Source organism: Triturus cristatus, chromosome 9 (genome assembly GCF_964204655.1).
Source record: "Triturus cristatus chromosome 9, aTriCri1.1, whole genome shotgun sequence".
NCBI classification, from domain to species: domain Eukaryota; kingdom Metazoa; phylum Chordata; class Amphibia; order Caudata; family Salamandridae; genus Triturus; species Triturus cristatus.
Window position 1 is genome coordinate 1276792453 of NC_140592.1, and position 15657 is coordinate 1276808109.

General features: G+C 50.6%; 1 long non-coding RNA gene across 1 annotated transcript in view; it reads left to right on the plus strand.

Moving 5' to 3' along the window:
- Nucleotides 1–669: 669 nt before the first annotated feature.
- Nucleotides 670–15657, plus strand: part of LOC146799763 (uncharacterized) — a 109555-nt gene continuing 94567 nt past the window's right edge. The window contains exon 1 of the long non-coding RNA XR_014968966.1: nucleotides 670–726. This is a non-coding gene — a long non-coding RNA (uncharacterized LOC146799763). The remainder of the gene's footprint in view (nucleotides 727–15657) is intronic.

A 15657-nucleotide genomic window follows, 5' to 3' on the forward strand; every position in this document is an offset into this window, starting at 1 on the left:
GTATGTCTTTCTACTACAATACTAACTTTTTTGCTGTAGTTTTCTTCTAATGCTTTTATTACTTCAATGTATTCGTCAGTGTTATCTATTGTGTCCTGCTGAAATTCTACCTATTCTTCATCTTCACTGTCGTTGGTTTTACCACTAGTTATTATGGGTTTCTTTTCTGTGTTAATAGGTAGTGTTTTTAATACTTTTCTGCCTTCAATGCCTAAATTGTGTTTAAGTATGGCCACTTTGCGCGAAGCTACAAAATCCTCCGCACCAATAGCCTCTAAATATGTGTCAAATGACTCTATCCAATCTTCCCATGGTAAGGGAGGTTCTCCTGGATTTTGTAAAAATTTGGGTGGAGCAGTTATGGATGACACATCCATTTGGAAGCTTTCTTAAATTATACACTAGTAAAATGACACGTAATGAAAATATATGTATACTAAACAACAGTATTGAATATTCATTAAAGTAATAAACTAAGACAATAAAAGTAGTCACCGTTGTCAAATTGTCACCGTGGTCTGGTTATTATTGTGGTCCTTAATTTGCATGCAATGACAATTTAGTATTTATTACTCATTGTATCTAAAATAAAGGACCAGTGTATTCTGTTATCTTTGTGGGCATACAGCTTGTAAGGGTTTAGTCTTTCTTTTGTTTCCACGTGTACAGGAAGCCACACCAGCCAAACTTGAGTCAGTTGATTGGAACCTCAGAGTGACAATTCAGGTAAGAGCTGTAGAGCTGCTGTGAGTTTGCTTTGGTTGCAGGAGCCACAAACGCACGCTGTGTCCACCCCTGATCAGCGCGCACAGCAAGGGAGGCTTAGCCCACACTCACAATTATGGCAGGAGATACAAACACATGCTTCTCTTTGGTGTGTTTATTTTTAATTAAATTCACACGCGCACTGCCAGGAAGTCTTCGTTCAATGCGCACAGTGAATCAGAGGCATATACGTTGGCAATCTTCTTTGACAAGTCAGGGTTTCCACTCACTTCACGCTCCGCACTCTTTTTTCTCCTTTTATTTAAAATCACATGAGGGAAAAGACTTCATTCCATGCGCATAAGGTCACACATATCAACAGCTTCATTCCAGCAACAATGCTTTTCAATTCCTCAACTGCAGAATAATTCAGCAATGTATGTAATTCAGTGCCATCCGTTCAATAATATTGTTGCGCAGATATAGGAGCCTTTTTTTAAATAAGCTTCCATATGTCTTCTCAGCACTATTGACACCAACAGTCATTAGTCAGTTCCAAAGCATAAAATATGCTTTCATTTGTCTTCTTCACGTTTGTAGCACCAGCAGTCATCAATCAGTTCCACGCTTATAATGTTAATAATAAAAATAATGCTGGTCTCAATAGTTTTGATTGGGTTTCATTACAAAGACCGGAGGCTACATTATGCATTAATCTTTTAATGCAGATCACAAGCAGCCGCACTACATCACAAAGAAAAAACAGTTCTAGAATGCAGTGAGCACAAGCTATAAATGGCATGAGGGGCAAACAGACTGCCTCTTTTAAATGTGGCTCGCAAGCAGATAAGTAACATCTCTTCTTGTTTAGATTTAGACAACTGTAATGATTGATATGCCATTGTACAGTTGATTTCTATCATAATTGTTTCCTCTTTGCCCTTTATATATAATTATTCCTAGCGCTTTTACCTTCATAGCTTGTTTCCTAGCATTTGTGGGTGATCCTGGGTTTTCTTCCCCCCCCCCCCCCCCTCACCCCTTCCCAACGACTTCCTATTAAGGTTGTCACCTTATCCGCTCCTCCCCACCCCCTCCCGTAGGAAATACCTCTTCGCGACTTAGCTTTCTCGAAGGGAGAGCGAACTCCCTTCCCTCATATCCACCGGCATCTGCCTCGCGCCGCCATCCCGCTTTTGTTTCTTTAATTGCATACTGTTTCTGGCGCAGGATTAAAACCCCAAAGCTTTACTTGAAGGATTTTACAATTTCTCCGACACGCTCGCTCCGTCCTCGCGAGCGCGTCTTCCCCTCAAAGAAAAGCACCTTAGCAACGGTGCCGTCACGCTAGCCCTCCCCCTACAGCCTTTCCTCTAATCGCTTCTCTGGCAGCAGCTGAGCTCGAGCGAAGCTTTCAGTTACTTCGCTATCATCAGCTGCTGCCGGAGATCATTCGGTTTAGTTTTTTTTTTTTTTAAAAGGGGGTTACTACTTTCCGACTACAGAGGCTAATACCACTATTTAAACCTTGCCACCATTATTAATAAGTTTTCCTTGATCACCTTAAAAAAAAAAAAGAGAGATCAACCACTTTTAAGCAAATTAATTATTTATTTCCACATCTTTTCAAGGCCAACCATAACACGGCTAATATTCCAATATAGTAGGTCAGAACTTGATTCAGACGAGGCTACTTTCAGCTCTCCCATTCATGACAATGATTCATTTAAACTTTTCCTGCAGAAAGAAATGAGTTCCTGTATGCTTTCTACTCTTAAAGAAGTGATCTCTTCTAAGAGATCTCTCTCCCTTGTCCACGGTGATCTCCCCGACGAGGTCAGTACTCACAGTAAAAGAAGCAAAAAATCAAAAAATTGTGATCACCCTTCTGACTGCACTATGGGAGGTCGTAGCACCTCAACTGATTTGGGAGGTCCTAGCACCTCACTGTTGATGGGAGGCCATCGCGCCTCAAATGATAATGGTGTCACTCGCGTCACAAATATGATGAGTGTCCCCAGCGGCACAAATATGATGGGTGTCCCTCGCGGCACAAATTCTAATACTACTCAGAATGATGCAGTCTCTGACTGAGGAGGAGGAAGCAAGGTTTACTAACCCTTATGATGAATTCGTACTGAACCTAGATGACCAAGACCTCAAATTCAACAACCCCGGTGATCTCGACCCCCCTTCTTCCTCAAAAAACGTTATCCTCAACCCCCTAGGAAAGGAAATGTTCTTGCCCCTCAATATCTCCCATCCCAATAGCTCAAAATGGTTCCCTCAGGAACATGTTTCTAAATTTATTACAAGGTGGTTAAGAAACTCTCTCGAAAGAGAGACTAGAAACACTTTGAAATCCGAGTGTCCAAGACCCTCCATCCAAGATAAGGTTTCACAAACCCCTAACCTTGACCCTGACCTGATCAAATTCCTATTTAAACTGGGGAAGGACCCTAGAAAAGGTCTAGAGAGAGCTCTTAAAGGTTGTCAGGACCGCCTACTTGACATCCTCGGCCCACTCACCGGGATTCTAGACCTAGCCGAAGAATCACACATTTCCAACACCCCCCTTGATGTCAACCTCATTCGAGGCTGGAGCCAAAGAGACATCGTACTCGGCAATGCCAATTCTAGCCTCAACATCGAAAGAAGGAGAACCATCCTCACCAAGATCAACCCTAAACTGGGTGATATAGCCGAAAAAGAACCCTCCGATAATCCTAAGGGCCTCCTCTTCGGAGAGGACATGAATAAATCAATAGGTAAATGCGTTGCAACCTTTACTGCCCTTGATAGGGCTCAAGCAAACATGAAACGCGTATTCAACACCAACCTTTTTGGACAGGCTGGAAGAAGAGGCCGCTCTTCCGGACGTGGCAACCAACGGCCCTTCTCAAATTTCAGAGGTACTGGTAGAGGCTTCTACCCATCCAACCAGCAATTCTATCCCCAACGAGGCAGAGGTCCACGAAACAGAGGCTACAGATCCCGTGGAAATACAAACAACGCCAACCTTCAAAGTAAGTCTTCCTCTTCTTTCCTCTTCTTCCCAAGTAGGGGGCAGACTAAAATACTTTTACCACATATGGGAATCTCTAACTCAAGACAAATGGGTTCTCGAAACCGTTCAGGGTTTCAAAATAGACTTTATAGACATTCCTTTTCAAGCACAACTCCCAGAACCTCTAACACTTTCCGAAGAACATCAGAAGATTGTCGAAGAGGAAATCTCTTCAATGCTTCAAAAAGGAGCTATCGTACAAGTTTCATGGTCCTTAAAAACCTTTGTCAGCACTCTTTTCCTCGTTCAAAAAAAGGAAAAAGGGTGGAGACCAGTCCTAAACCTTCGGGAAGAAAACAAGTACCTAGTTTACAGGCACTTCAAAATGGAAGGCATTCACCTCCTCAGAGACCTTCTCTTGAAAGGAGAATGGTTGGTGAAACTAGACTTAAAAGACGCTTACTTTACCATCCCTATGGCCCAAGAACACCAACCCTTTCTCCAATTTATCTGGAAGAAGCGCCTTTTCCAATTCCAAGCTCTTCCTTTCGGTCTTTCCTCTGCCCCTTGGTGCTATACCAAGATCATGAGGACTATTGTCTCTCTTCTGAGAGAGAGGGGTATTTGCCTTATCATTTATCTAGACGATATCCTCATCGTGTCTCAGCTCTACTCTCAAATTTTAAAAGACCTCAATACTACCATGGAGCTTATCGAAATTCTCGGCTTCATTATAAACAGGGAAAAATCTATTCTAACTCCCTCCAAGACACTAGATTTTCTGGGCTTCACTGTAGAAACCTCGAGCTGCCTTCTCCTTCGCCCTACCAAGAAAATTGCCAAAATTCGAAAAGAGATCAGGTATGTTCTAAGGCAAGAATCTCTAACCCTACGAGAATTAGCCAGACTTCTAGGCCTACTTTCCTCCTCCATCCAAGCTATCTTTCCGGGTCCTCTGAATTACCGTGCCCTTCAAAGACTAAAAGGGAAGGCTCTCATGTCTGGTCTCTGGTACGGAGATTTTGTGACCTTAGATCAGGAAGCCAGGTCAGAACTTTCATGGTGGCTGGAGAACTTGGATGCCTGGAATGGAAAAGCAATCTTCGGCTCTGCCCCGGAATGTATTCTGGAATCTGATGCCAGCCTCCACGGTTGGGGTGCTCGCCTCTTTGAGCAAAACACTGGTGGCGCTTGGACTCTCGCGGAATCTTCCCATCATATACATTTCTTAGAACTTACTGCAGGCCTAAACGCACTAATGAGCTTCAAACACTCACTTCAAGGGAGATCTGTTCTTCTGAAGATGGACAACATCTCCGCAGTCTCATATATCAACCGCCTTGGCAGTACCAAATCTGCAGACCTGTACGCTTTAGCCAAGAAACTCTGGATGTTTTGCTTAGAACACAAGATCTCTATGAAGGCAGAATACCTTCCCGGAAAGTGGAACCTATCTGCGGATTGGAACTCAATATTCCTTTCAGACCTCACCGATTGGAAACTCAACGTGAATGTTTTCAATGTTCTCTTTCATTTTTGGGGTCCACTGGATGTGGACTTATTTGCCAGCAGATTGACATTCCAACTTCCGAAATATTTCAGCTGGATGCCAGACCCGGGCGCTCTAGCAGTGAACGCTTTCCTCCAATGCGGGTCCAACCTTCAGGGCTACGCCTTCCCTCCCTTTGCTATGATCCAAAGGGTCCTACAGAAGGTCAGAAAAGACCAATGCTCCTTGGTTCTGATAACCCCATTTTGGCCGTCTCAGGCATTGTTCCCGACTACTCTGGAACTGTCCTGCGACATCCCCTTCCTCATTCCAGCGAGCAAGGGTCTGGTTTCCAACGCAGACTGAGAAGATCATCACCTAATCATTTGAGGGAATTTGAACCTTCTTGCTTGGAAAGTGTCAGGCAATCCAACGAATTGTCTGGCCTTTCGTCATCAGCTCTCACTCTCCTCGGAGAATCATGCGCACCCGGAACGCACTATAGATACAATAACATTTGGAAAAAATGGTTTTGTTGGTGCATGGAGAGGAACGTGGATCCCGTGGAAACGCCTATCGTCAATATAGTTAATTTTCTTGTCGAACAATTTGACAGGGGGTTATCTTATAGATCTATTAATTGCTACAGATCAGCAATCTCCGCTGGACATTCCCTTGTCAATGATAAGACGGTAGGTAAGAACGTTATTATTTGTAGAGTTATGAAAAGCATTAGACTGAAAAGACCTCCTAGACCTAAATACCAGACCATGTGGGATGTTAAAGCTATCTTAGACCTTTTCTCTTCTTGACCCGATAATGCTTATCTCAACAGAAAATGCCTCTCGCTTAAACTTGCTACTCTTTTATGTCTAATCTCTTGTCGTAGAGTTTCCGATGCCAAATGCCTCGATATTTCATATAGATCTTATGATATGTTTGGGGTTAAATTTGATATATTTAGAAGGACTAAAACCATGTCAGACTCTATTTTCTATCCTCGTTTTGATCTTTGCAAAAGGCTGTGTGTCGTAGACTGTATGAAAGAATATGACATGAGAATGAAAGACCTTCGCCCTGTAGGCGCTAACCAACTCCTTATCTCTTTTGTTAAACCTTTTAGACCAGTTGACTCCTCATCCATTGCTAGATGGGTCAAGTCAGTTATGAATCTAGCTGGTATTGACCTTTCTAAATTCCAAGCCCATTCTCTCAGAGGTGCTATGGCAAGCAAATCCTTTTGGTCTGGCGGTAAGTTGAATGATATCCTTAAAGCGGCCGATTGGTCCAATGCTTCAACCTTCGCTCACTACTACTGTAACCCTATTGAGCATATGTCTGATGTTGTCCTTCAGGGTTACCAACATGCATAATGTAGCCTCTGGTCTTGTAATGAAATTGCTATTCTCCTATTAACATGACTAGAGAATCTGGATTTCATTAAAGACACGGAGGCTATCATTATCCCACCAGTTCCTCCCTTGGACGGAGTGCTCTTTGCACTGTTTATTACCGTATGCATATGCTTATATTTTGCCTTTTGCGGTAGCTCATGACATTCTTAAATTCTCATCTTTCTTTTCAGACAACTCCACCTGATGTCCTGCTCTCATCTTTATCCCGCTTCGGAACTCTCTCCACCTTCAGTTTCAAGATCAAGTTGAATCTCTCCTTTGAACTTTTGTTGCTTCGTTTCATTTAAAAGAGGCAGTCTGTTTGCCCCTCATGCCATTTATAGCTTGTGCTCACCGCATTCTAGAACTGTTTTTTCTTTGTGGTGTAGTGTGGCTGCTTGTGATCTGCATTAAAAGATTAATGCATAATGATAGCCTCCGTGTCTTTAATGAAATCCAGATTCCCTAGTCATGTTAATAGGAGAATCGCAATTTCACTGACCTTGTGCTGTATTCAGGCAGTCCATTTTCGCTGGTCTCAATAATTTGATGATTATCACTCATCTAGGGGTTGGTGACTGCAAGCTTAAATTTCATCTGCTTTTATCATCCCACCTTTGTCGCCACTTTTAAGAAGCGCAGACAGATATCTGTAAGAAGAACTTTATTGCAAGTTCACATGCACAACCCCTAGACAGACAGGTCCTCTCTCTGCAACTGCCAGCTCTTCTCTCCCAGCCAACTCAGAACAAAGCATCCTGGTTGCTATGGAAGGAATGTTGTCATGTTGCCTGGCTACATACTAAGACACAACAATATCACTGTGATGGAACTCCACAGGTCCTCCTTGCTGGCCCACACCATCTTCAAGCTCAGCTGCATTATCTGCAAAGCTATCTCAGGGCATTAACAGTCCACAAACCAGCTACCTTTCTCATCGCTCCTTGACTTTATGCTCGTCATTGACCCTGTACAGTGCTCGCTACTTTTGGCCAGGTTTTCACTGTACAACAGACACCCCTGCCTTCTTGAATGACAAGCTTGACATCTCCAGTGTCTCTCCAACACCAGCAGTAAGGACACCTTCAGACGTCAGAAATTGATGATGTGCTAAAAAGAGAAACAAACAAGAAAAAGGCCTTTCCTATCTATGCCTCAAGGATCTGGAATGTTTCCCCATATCCATACGAGGAGTCCGTAGTAGGCTCTAATTTAGGGAACAGCGCATACTCAACAACAAAAAAAACAAAGTGATGATGCAGTCACGATTCACATTCATCTACTCCTCCCATCACATGTTGACTGTGTCTTGGACCCTGTACAGTGCTTAGCAGCCTTTCGGCTTGGTTCGAGCCATATAAATACTGCATGCACTTATACGGATCTAATGCACTAATCTGGAACAAACTCTTAACGTTTGAGTGAACTTATATGTTTTGGAAAGACCTAGGCCAAACCTTTCCATCTAGTGTGACTAATATAATGTATTTCCAGTTAAATGAAATGTAAAATGTATGCGCTTATTTTTATTAGTGTTAATAATTAGGTTTTAGTTTTATTGATATCTTCACCAAGAAAGTTGCTCCTTGCAAAGTGCTCTCCATGCCACTGGAATCAAGCTATCCTGGCTGAATAAGGGTGAAACCCCGAAACCGGTCCTAGGATGCTTGGTTCCAGTCCAGGGAGGACCTGGCTTGGCAGTTCGGGCTGGACTGTTCCCATGAGGCACAGGGTCAAGACTGATTTGCATATGGCTGGGTTGAAACTGGAATGGCGAGCAAAAAAACGATGGATTTAGGCCCAGATCTCTGTACTGGGGTGAATGTATGACATTGTTCTGCATTCTGTCCATCAACTGTTGTTTTTGCATTCGTCACCCCGAGTGGGACGGGTATGCTCAGACGTGAGTCCCGTGCTCTCCATGCCACTGGAATCAAGCTATCCTGGCTGAAGAGGGGTGAAACCCCGAAACCGGTCCTAGGATGCTTGTTTCCAGTCCAGGGAGGACCTGGCTTGGCAGTTCGGGCTGGACTGTTCCCAAGAGGCACAGGGTCAAGACTGATTTGCATATGGCTGGGATCAAACTGGAATGACACGGTGAGCAAAAAAACGATGGATTTAGGCCCAGATCTCTGTACTGGAGTGAATGTATAACATTGTTCTGCATTCTGTCCATCAACTGTTGTTTTTGCATTGATATCTGCACCAAGAAAGTTGCTCCTTGCAAAGTCGCTCAACAAAAGTCAAATGATGGCACTTCGTAGCATGTAATTTTTTGTGATTTCACATTCTATGCAAATAAGGGGGCCTCACACATTCTCTTTCTTCCCGGGGATCCAAACGTCCTAGGACCGGCCTGGTTGGAATGTGCCCAGCTTGCTTACCTCCCCTATGGCACATATTGGGGGAGCGGTATTCCGGAAGAGCCGACACTACTGCTGAGTGTTCCTCTGCAGTTGAGGGAGTATTAGGAAACAGGCAGGAGTGCCAGTTGTCTGGTGCTCTGCGTCCACGGCATCCTTGGGTGCCTGCATCTGTGGCCCCAGGGTTACCCCCCTAAAGCAGAGGCTCGGCTCTGGCTGCATGAAGCTAGCTCCGCACAGGGCCTTGGCTTTGAAGGGTTGCAGAGCTGACGATCCTGGATGCTGTAATGTTTTTCATGTGCGGGCCCCTCTTTAAAGAGAGGACAAGTGAAGCTCTGAGCCCCTTCATGGAGGCGCTTACCTGACTTCAGTTCACATTGACTCCTCTTACCCCTGGAGCCGGCACCTGAATGACCCCTTTGCGCTCTCATGGACTATAAACTGTGGATCTGAGAGGTTTGGACTGAGGGCGCCCTGCTGGTGCTTTACATTAAATCCAGTCTGAGAGCCGCTCCCCCCTACCTCCCCTTGGACTAATCATCAGGTACACAGCAGGCACGAGCCTCGGGGCCTCTGCCGAGCACTGACCCCCAGGTGATCCTTTTAGGCTGCAGGGTAAACAGAACCCCACTGAGTAGCAAGGCTTGGGTCTAGGAGTTGTCCAGGGCAGCCTCACTGCCAGAGCAGGGTCCCTCGATCGGGGCACACAACATTGAGACAGCCTGACTGTGGGCCTCGCAAGCCTCACTGCCAGAGCAGGGTCCCTCGATCGGGCACACAACATTGAGACAGCCGGACTGTGGGTTTCGCAAGCCTCACTGCCAGAGCAGGGTCCCTCAATCGGGCACACAACATTGAGACAGCCGGACTGTGGGGCTCGCAAGCCTCACTGCCAGAGCAGGGTCCCTCAATCGGGCACACAACATTGAGACAGCCGGACTGTGGGGCTCGCAAGCCTCACTGCCAGAGCAGGGTCCCTCACTCGGGCACACATTGAGACAGCCTGACTGTGGGGCACGCAAGTCTCACTGCCAGAGCAGGGTCCATCAATCGTGCACACATTGAGATAGCCCGTCTGTGGGGCTCGCACACCTCACTGCCAGAGCAGGGTCTCTCAATCGGGCACACATTAAGACAGCCTGTTAGAAGGCGACCTCAGAGGAGCCCGGAGGGGACCCTGACTATCCTGAGACCAACCCTCGAGGTATCGTAGCCGGGCACTGGCGGGAGACTCCTCAGGGGAGGAATCTCGTATCTAGGATTGTACACTCGGCACCACACGACAAAGAGACACCACACCGTGAGTTCTTAAGAACAAATCTTTATCAGATCGGAGTCGTAGGATCTTTATGATCAGTACGGCAAGTATATACAAGTAGAGCACGGGCTCACAGAGTCTCAGGGGGGTAGGAGGTAGCGGGACAGTCTTTGGGGATATGGATCAAATGCAGGGGTGTACCCGGCGCGCAGCTCACAATCCTCGAGCTGGGGGATACGCTTGTTGTCGTCGGGGTCCGGCGGGACCAGGAGCGTCTGTGGGAGCCGCGAGTCACTCAGCAGGGCTCAAGCACAAGTTCGGAGGTCTTACAATCTTTCGGGGAGCCGCGAGTCACTCAGCAGGGCTCAAGCACAAGTTCGGAGGTCTTACGATCTTCAGGGAGCCGCGAGTCACTCAGCAGGGCTCAAGCACAAGTTCGGAGGTCTTACGATCTTCAGGGAGCCGCGAGTCACTCAGCAGGGCTCAAGCACAAGTTCGGAGGTTTAACGATCTTCAGGGAGCCGCGAGTCACTCAGCAGGGCTCAGGTGTTTCCAGAGGCGAATATGCCGTATAGTCCCAGAGCACCCCTTATTATAGGTCGACTCCTCTTTGATGTCCGGAGTCTGTGCAGGCAGGGGTCTTGTCACCTGGGGGTCGCTTGTCGGGGTTTCCTGCCATTGTCTTTTGATCCTTTCAGGGCTGGGTCGGGAGGAGTCCCAGACACCCAGCAGGCGTGGAGCCAGCCCTCGGGGAGGCCGGAGGGCCGATCGAAACCCACCTTCCCAGGGGAGCTCAGAGGTGCGATGGAAACTGCTCCTCCCTCTCTCATCCCAATGGGAGCGCGATGTCCTCCAGCCGAAGTGGCGCCTCTAGGCCAGGGTTGCGCTGGGGCCGGGCGGCCATCATGGTGCATGGAGTGGGCACGCGGGCCCGGTGTGGCCGAAAGGAGGAAGGCCACGGACGGGGAAGTCCGGTCGGGTGTGTGTGTGGTCTGGTGGGAAGGATCGGCTAGGCCGTGTGCTCGGGGCTGCATGAGGTGCGTGGGTCAGGTTATGTGGTGCGGGGACAGGGATGGCCATGCCACGAGGCCGGGTCTAACACGCGTCCCCCCCAGCTGAAAGCCGGAGAGAACTACCCATCGTCTTGGGGGTTCTCTTCGCTGAGGCGGAAGAACCGGGAGAGGCCATCGGCGTTGGCGTGGTCAGTACCCGGGCGATGTTCCACGGTGAAATCCATCCCCTGGAGGGAGATTGACCACCGCAGTAGTTTGGGGTTTTCTCCTCGCATCTGCATGAGCCATCGCAAGGGGCGATGGTCGGTTTGGACTTTGAAATGGGTGCCGAACAGATAGGGGCGTAACTTCTTGAGGGCCCAGACTACGGCGAACGCCTCGCGCTCGATGGTGCTCCATCTCTGTTCTCTGGGCAACAGCCTTCGGCTGAGGAAGGCTACGGGCTGGTCTAGGCCTTGGTCATTCACCTGGGACAGGACGGCCCCAATTCCATGCTCGGAGGCGTCCGTTTGTACCACAAACTCCTTGGAGTAGTCGGGGGCCTGGAGGACGGGGGCAGTGCACATGGCCGCTTTCAGGGCATCGAACGCCTCTTGGCAGGCAGAGGTCCACTGCACTTTCTTGGGTTGTTTCTTGGACGTGAGTTCCGTGAGGGGACTGACTAGGCTGCCGTACCCCCGGATGAATCTCCGGTAGTAGCCCGTGAGGCACAGAAAGGCTTGGACCTCTGTTTGGGTAGTGGGGGGTTCCCAGGCTAGGATGGCGTCGATCTTGGGCTGTAGGGGGGCGACCTGGCCGCTTCCGACCTGGTGCCCCAGGTAGACTACCGAACCTTGCCCAATTTGGCACTTGCTGGCTTTCACGGTGAGGCCTGCCTGGCGCAGGGCGGTTAGCACCCTCCGGAGGTGCTGGAGGTGCTTACTCCATTCGGAACTGAAAACTGCGATATCGTCTAGATAGGCAGCGCTGAACTTTTCCAGCCCGGCCAGGACTCTATTTACCAGTCGCTGGAAGGTGGCCGGGGCATTTTTCATCCCGAAGGGCATCACGCGAAAGCGATGGTGCCCATCCGGGGTGGAGAAGGCGGACCGCTCCTTGGCTCCTTCTGTGAGCGCAATTTGCCAGTAGCCGCAGGTGAGATCGAAGGTGCTGAGGAACCGAGCAGCCCCGAGTCGGTCAATGAGCTCGTCGGCTCGGGGAATGGGGTGGGCATCGGCTCGGGTGACTTCATTGAGTCCCCGGTAGTCCACGCAGAAGCGGAGTTCTGGGGCGACACCGGGGGCAGCTGCTTTCGGGACCAGGACCACGGGGCTGGCCCAGGGACTGTCTGAGGGTTCGATCACTCCCAAGGTCAACATCTTCGAGACCTCGGCTTGAATGCAGGACCGGACCCGATCAGGGACTCGGTAGGCTCGGTGTTTCACCGGTGCGCTGTCTCCGGTGTCCACGTCGTGGACACACCAGTCGGTGACTTGGGGGACCAGAGAGAATAGGTCGGAAAACTGCCCTAGGAGCTGGCGGCAATCCTCACGTTGCTGGGAAGTGAGGGATGGGGAGAGGTTCACTCCCTCTACGGAGCCATCCTTCTCTTTGGTATACAGGAGATCAGGGAGGGGATCCGACTCCTCTTCGGCCCCGTCATCGGTGGCCAGCAGGAGGCTCAGTTCCGTCCGCACAAAGTGAGGCTTGAGGCGGTTCACGTGGAGGACCCGCGGTGACTGGACGTCCACCAAGTACGTGACCTGGCTCTCCCGCTCAATCACTTTGAAGGGCCCGGTCCATTTATCCTGGAGGGTGCAAGGTTTCACGGGGGCCATGACCCATACCTGCTGGCCCGGCTGGAACTCGACCAGAGTGGCATTCTGGTCGTACCAGCGCTTCATCTCTTCCTGGCTCGCCTCCAGGTTGGCCTCGGCCAGCCCTCGGAACTTCCTAGTCTGGTTTCGGAGGGTCAGGATGTACTGGAACACATCTCGGGGGGGGGGCTCGGGGCGCCGCCTCCCACCCTTCCTTGACCAGGCTGAGGGGCCCCCGGACGGGGTGCCCGTAGAGTAACTCAAAGGGGCTGAACCCCAAGGATTTCTGGGGAACTTCCCGGTAGGCGAACAGGAGGCAGGGGAGCAGGACGTCCCACTTACGCCGGAGGGGCTCTTCCAGGCCCGCGATCATCCCCTTCAGAGTCCGGTTAAACCGCTCTACCAGGCCATTTCCTTGGGGGTGGTACGGGGTGGTGAACTTATAGGACAATCCACATTGTTGCCACAGGGACGTCATGTACTTGGAGATGAAGTTCGTACCGCGATCGCTCACGACCTCGCGGGGAAAACCCATACGGGAAAAGATTCCCATCAACGCCCGGCCCACCACGGGGGCTGTGACGGTGCGCAGGGGTATGGCTTCAGGGTATCGGGTGGCGTGATCCACCAGGACGAGGATAAAGCGGTGACCTTGGGAGGTTGGGGGGTCCAGGGGCCCCACGATGTCGATCCCGACCCGTTCAAAAGGGGTACTGACGACAGGGAAGGGTTGGAGGGGAGCCTTGCGCTTTCCTCCGCTCTTCCCACTAGCCTGGCACGTGGGACAGGACTTGCAGTGGGCTTCTACATCCGCTTTCATTCTGGGCCAGTAGAAGTGAGTCACGAGGCGACTGTAGGTTTTGTCCTGGCCCAAGTGGCCTGCGAGGGGGACGTCGTGGGCCAAGCCCAGGAGGAGGTCTCGGAAGCGCAGGGGTACCACCAGCACCCGTGCGGATCCTAGCTCCACCGACTTCTGCTCGCTGTACAAAAGGTCATTCTCCCAATACACCCGGTGCGTTCCAGTTTGGTCACCCGCGGCCTGGGCCGCTGCTTATTGCCGGGGCCCGACCAGGGAAGGACAGGTAGCTTGCTCCCGGCAGAACTCCTCTCGGGAGGGGCCCCCCTCGTGGCGCCACTGGGCCAACTCAGGCAGATCGCCTACCTCGGTGACCGGTGCGGAGTCGGAAGGTGGGGGTTCGTCGCTGGCGACCGACCCTCCTTGTGGGGGGATGTGGGGACCCTCGGCGGGGACCATCCTGTCTTCTGTGGTCGGGGCGTCTTCGATTTCCCCAAGGGGGATCAGTCGGGCTGCCATGGATCGGGTGGTGGCGCACACCCACTCAGGGAGACCCATCATCCCTAGGTGGGTCTTGCGCTCGACTTGTTTCCAGGGGGAACTTTCCAGGTCGTTCCCCAGGAGACAGTCGACTGGCTGGGAGGTTCTCACTGCGACTTTCAGTTTACCGACCACCCCTCCCCATTCAAAAGGCACCAGGGCTACCTTACACAGACTTTCCGTATTGTCAGCGGAAATTACCGGGCAAAAGACGTTGGGGAGGACCTGGTCTTCGTTGACTAAATGACTGAGGACACCGGTGATGCTGGCCCCGGTGTCACGAAGGGCCTCTACTTGGTGGCCATTGATCGTTACGATCTGCCCATATTTCTTCGTGTTGGAGGGCAGGAGGCTTCCAGGGACCATTTCTCTATCTCCTAATGATACTAGGGCCATGGCGGCGGGTTCCCACTCTACGATCTCCTCAACCTCCTCCCTCAGTGCTACATTGGCTATCTGTCTAGCGGGGGGTGCTGTCGGGGTGATGTGTGGGGCCATGGGGCATTCAGGGTCGTTGGCGTAATGCCCGGGCTTCTGACAACGGAAACAAGTGATGGTCACCCGGTGTCCCCGTCTCACGGGGGGGCCGGATACAGCTGGTGGAGGTGCCGGGAAAGGCAGAGGTTGGGTTTTCGGGGGACTGGACTGGGACTCTCTCTGCCCTCCCTGGTTCCCCCCCCTCTCTGGCGGGGTGGTCCCTGACTGGCTCGGGGGTACTCTCCTACGGGGCCCCGGGAGACCCGAGTGTTGGTCCAGCGATCCGCCTCGACAGCCAGCTTTCTCGGATCCGTGAGCTTGCTGTCGAGCAGATGCTGGCGCAGTTCGCAGCCAGGTGTTCCCACAACATGAGGTCGGTTAGTTCTTCTAGGGTGGTTACCTTGCTGCTCTTGAGCCACCCATCGAATGCACGGCTGAAGAAGTTTACATACTCCACCCAGGTGGTGCCCGGGATCTTCCTGCAGTCCCGGAACCGCTGGCGGTACATCTCCGGGGTGAGGCCGTACCTTGTGAGGAGGGCCTCTTTCATGTGGTTGTAGGAGGTCTGCATGGAGGTTGGTAGGTCGAGCAGGGTGTCTCTCCCTTCGCTCAGAAACCGTCCCCACAACCCGGCCCCCCAATCCTTCTGCGGGACCCGATGGGAGGTCATAGCGACCTCGTATGCCCTGAACCACTGTTGGATGTCATTGTTTTTGTAATATTCTTTGACCACATCCTTGGGAATGTGGACCTTCTGCTCTGCCGGGGAGGCCACCTCTCGGTTTCCCGGGGGCCGCGCTTCTTCGCTTTTTGCTTTTA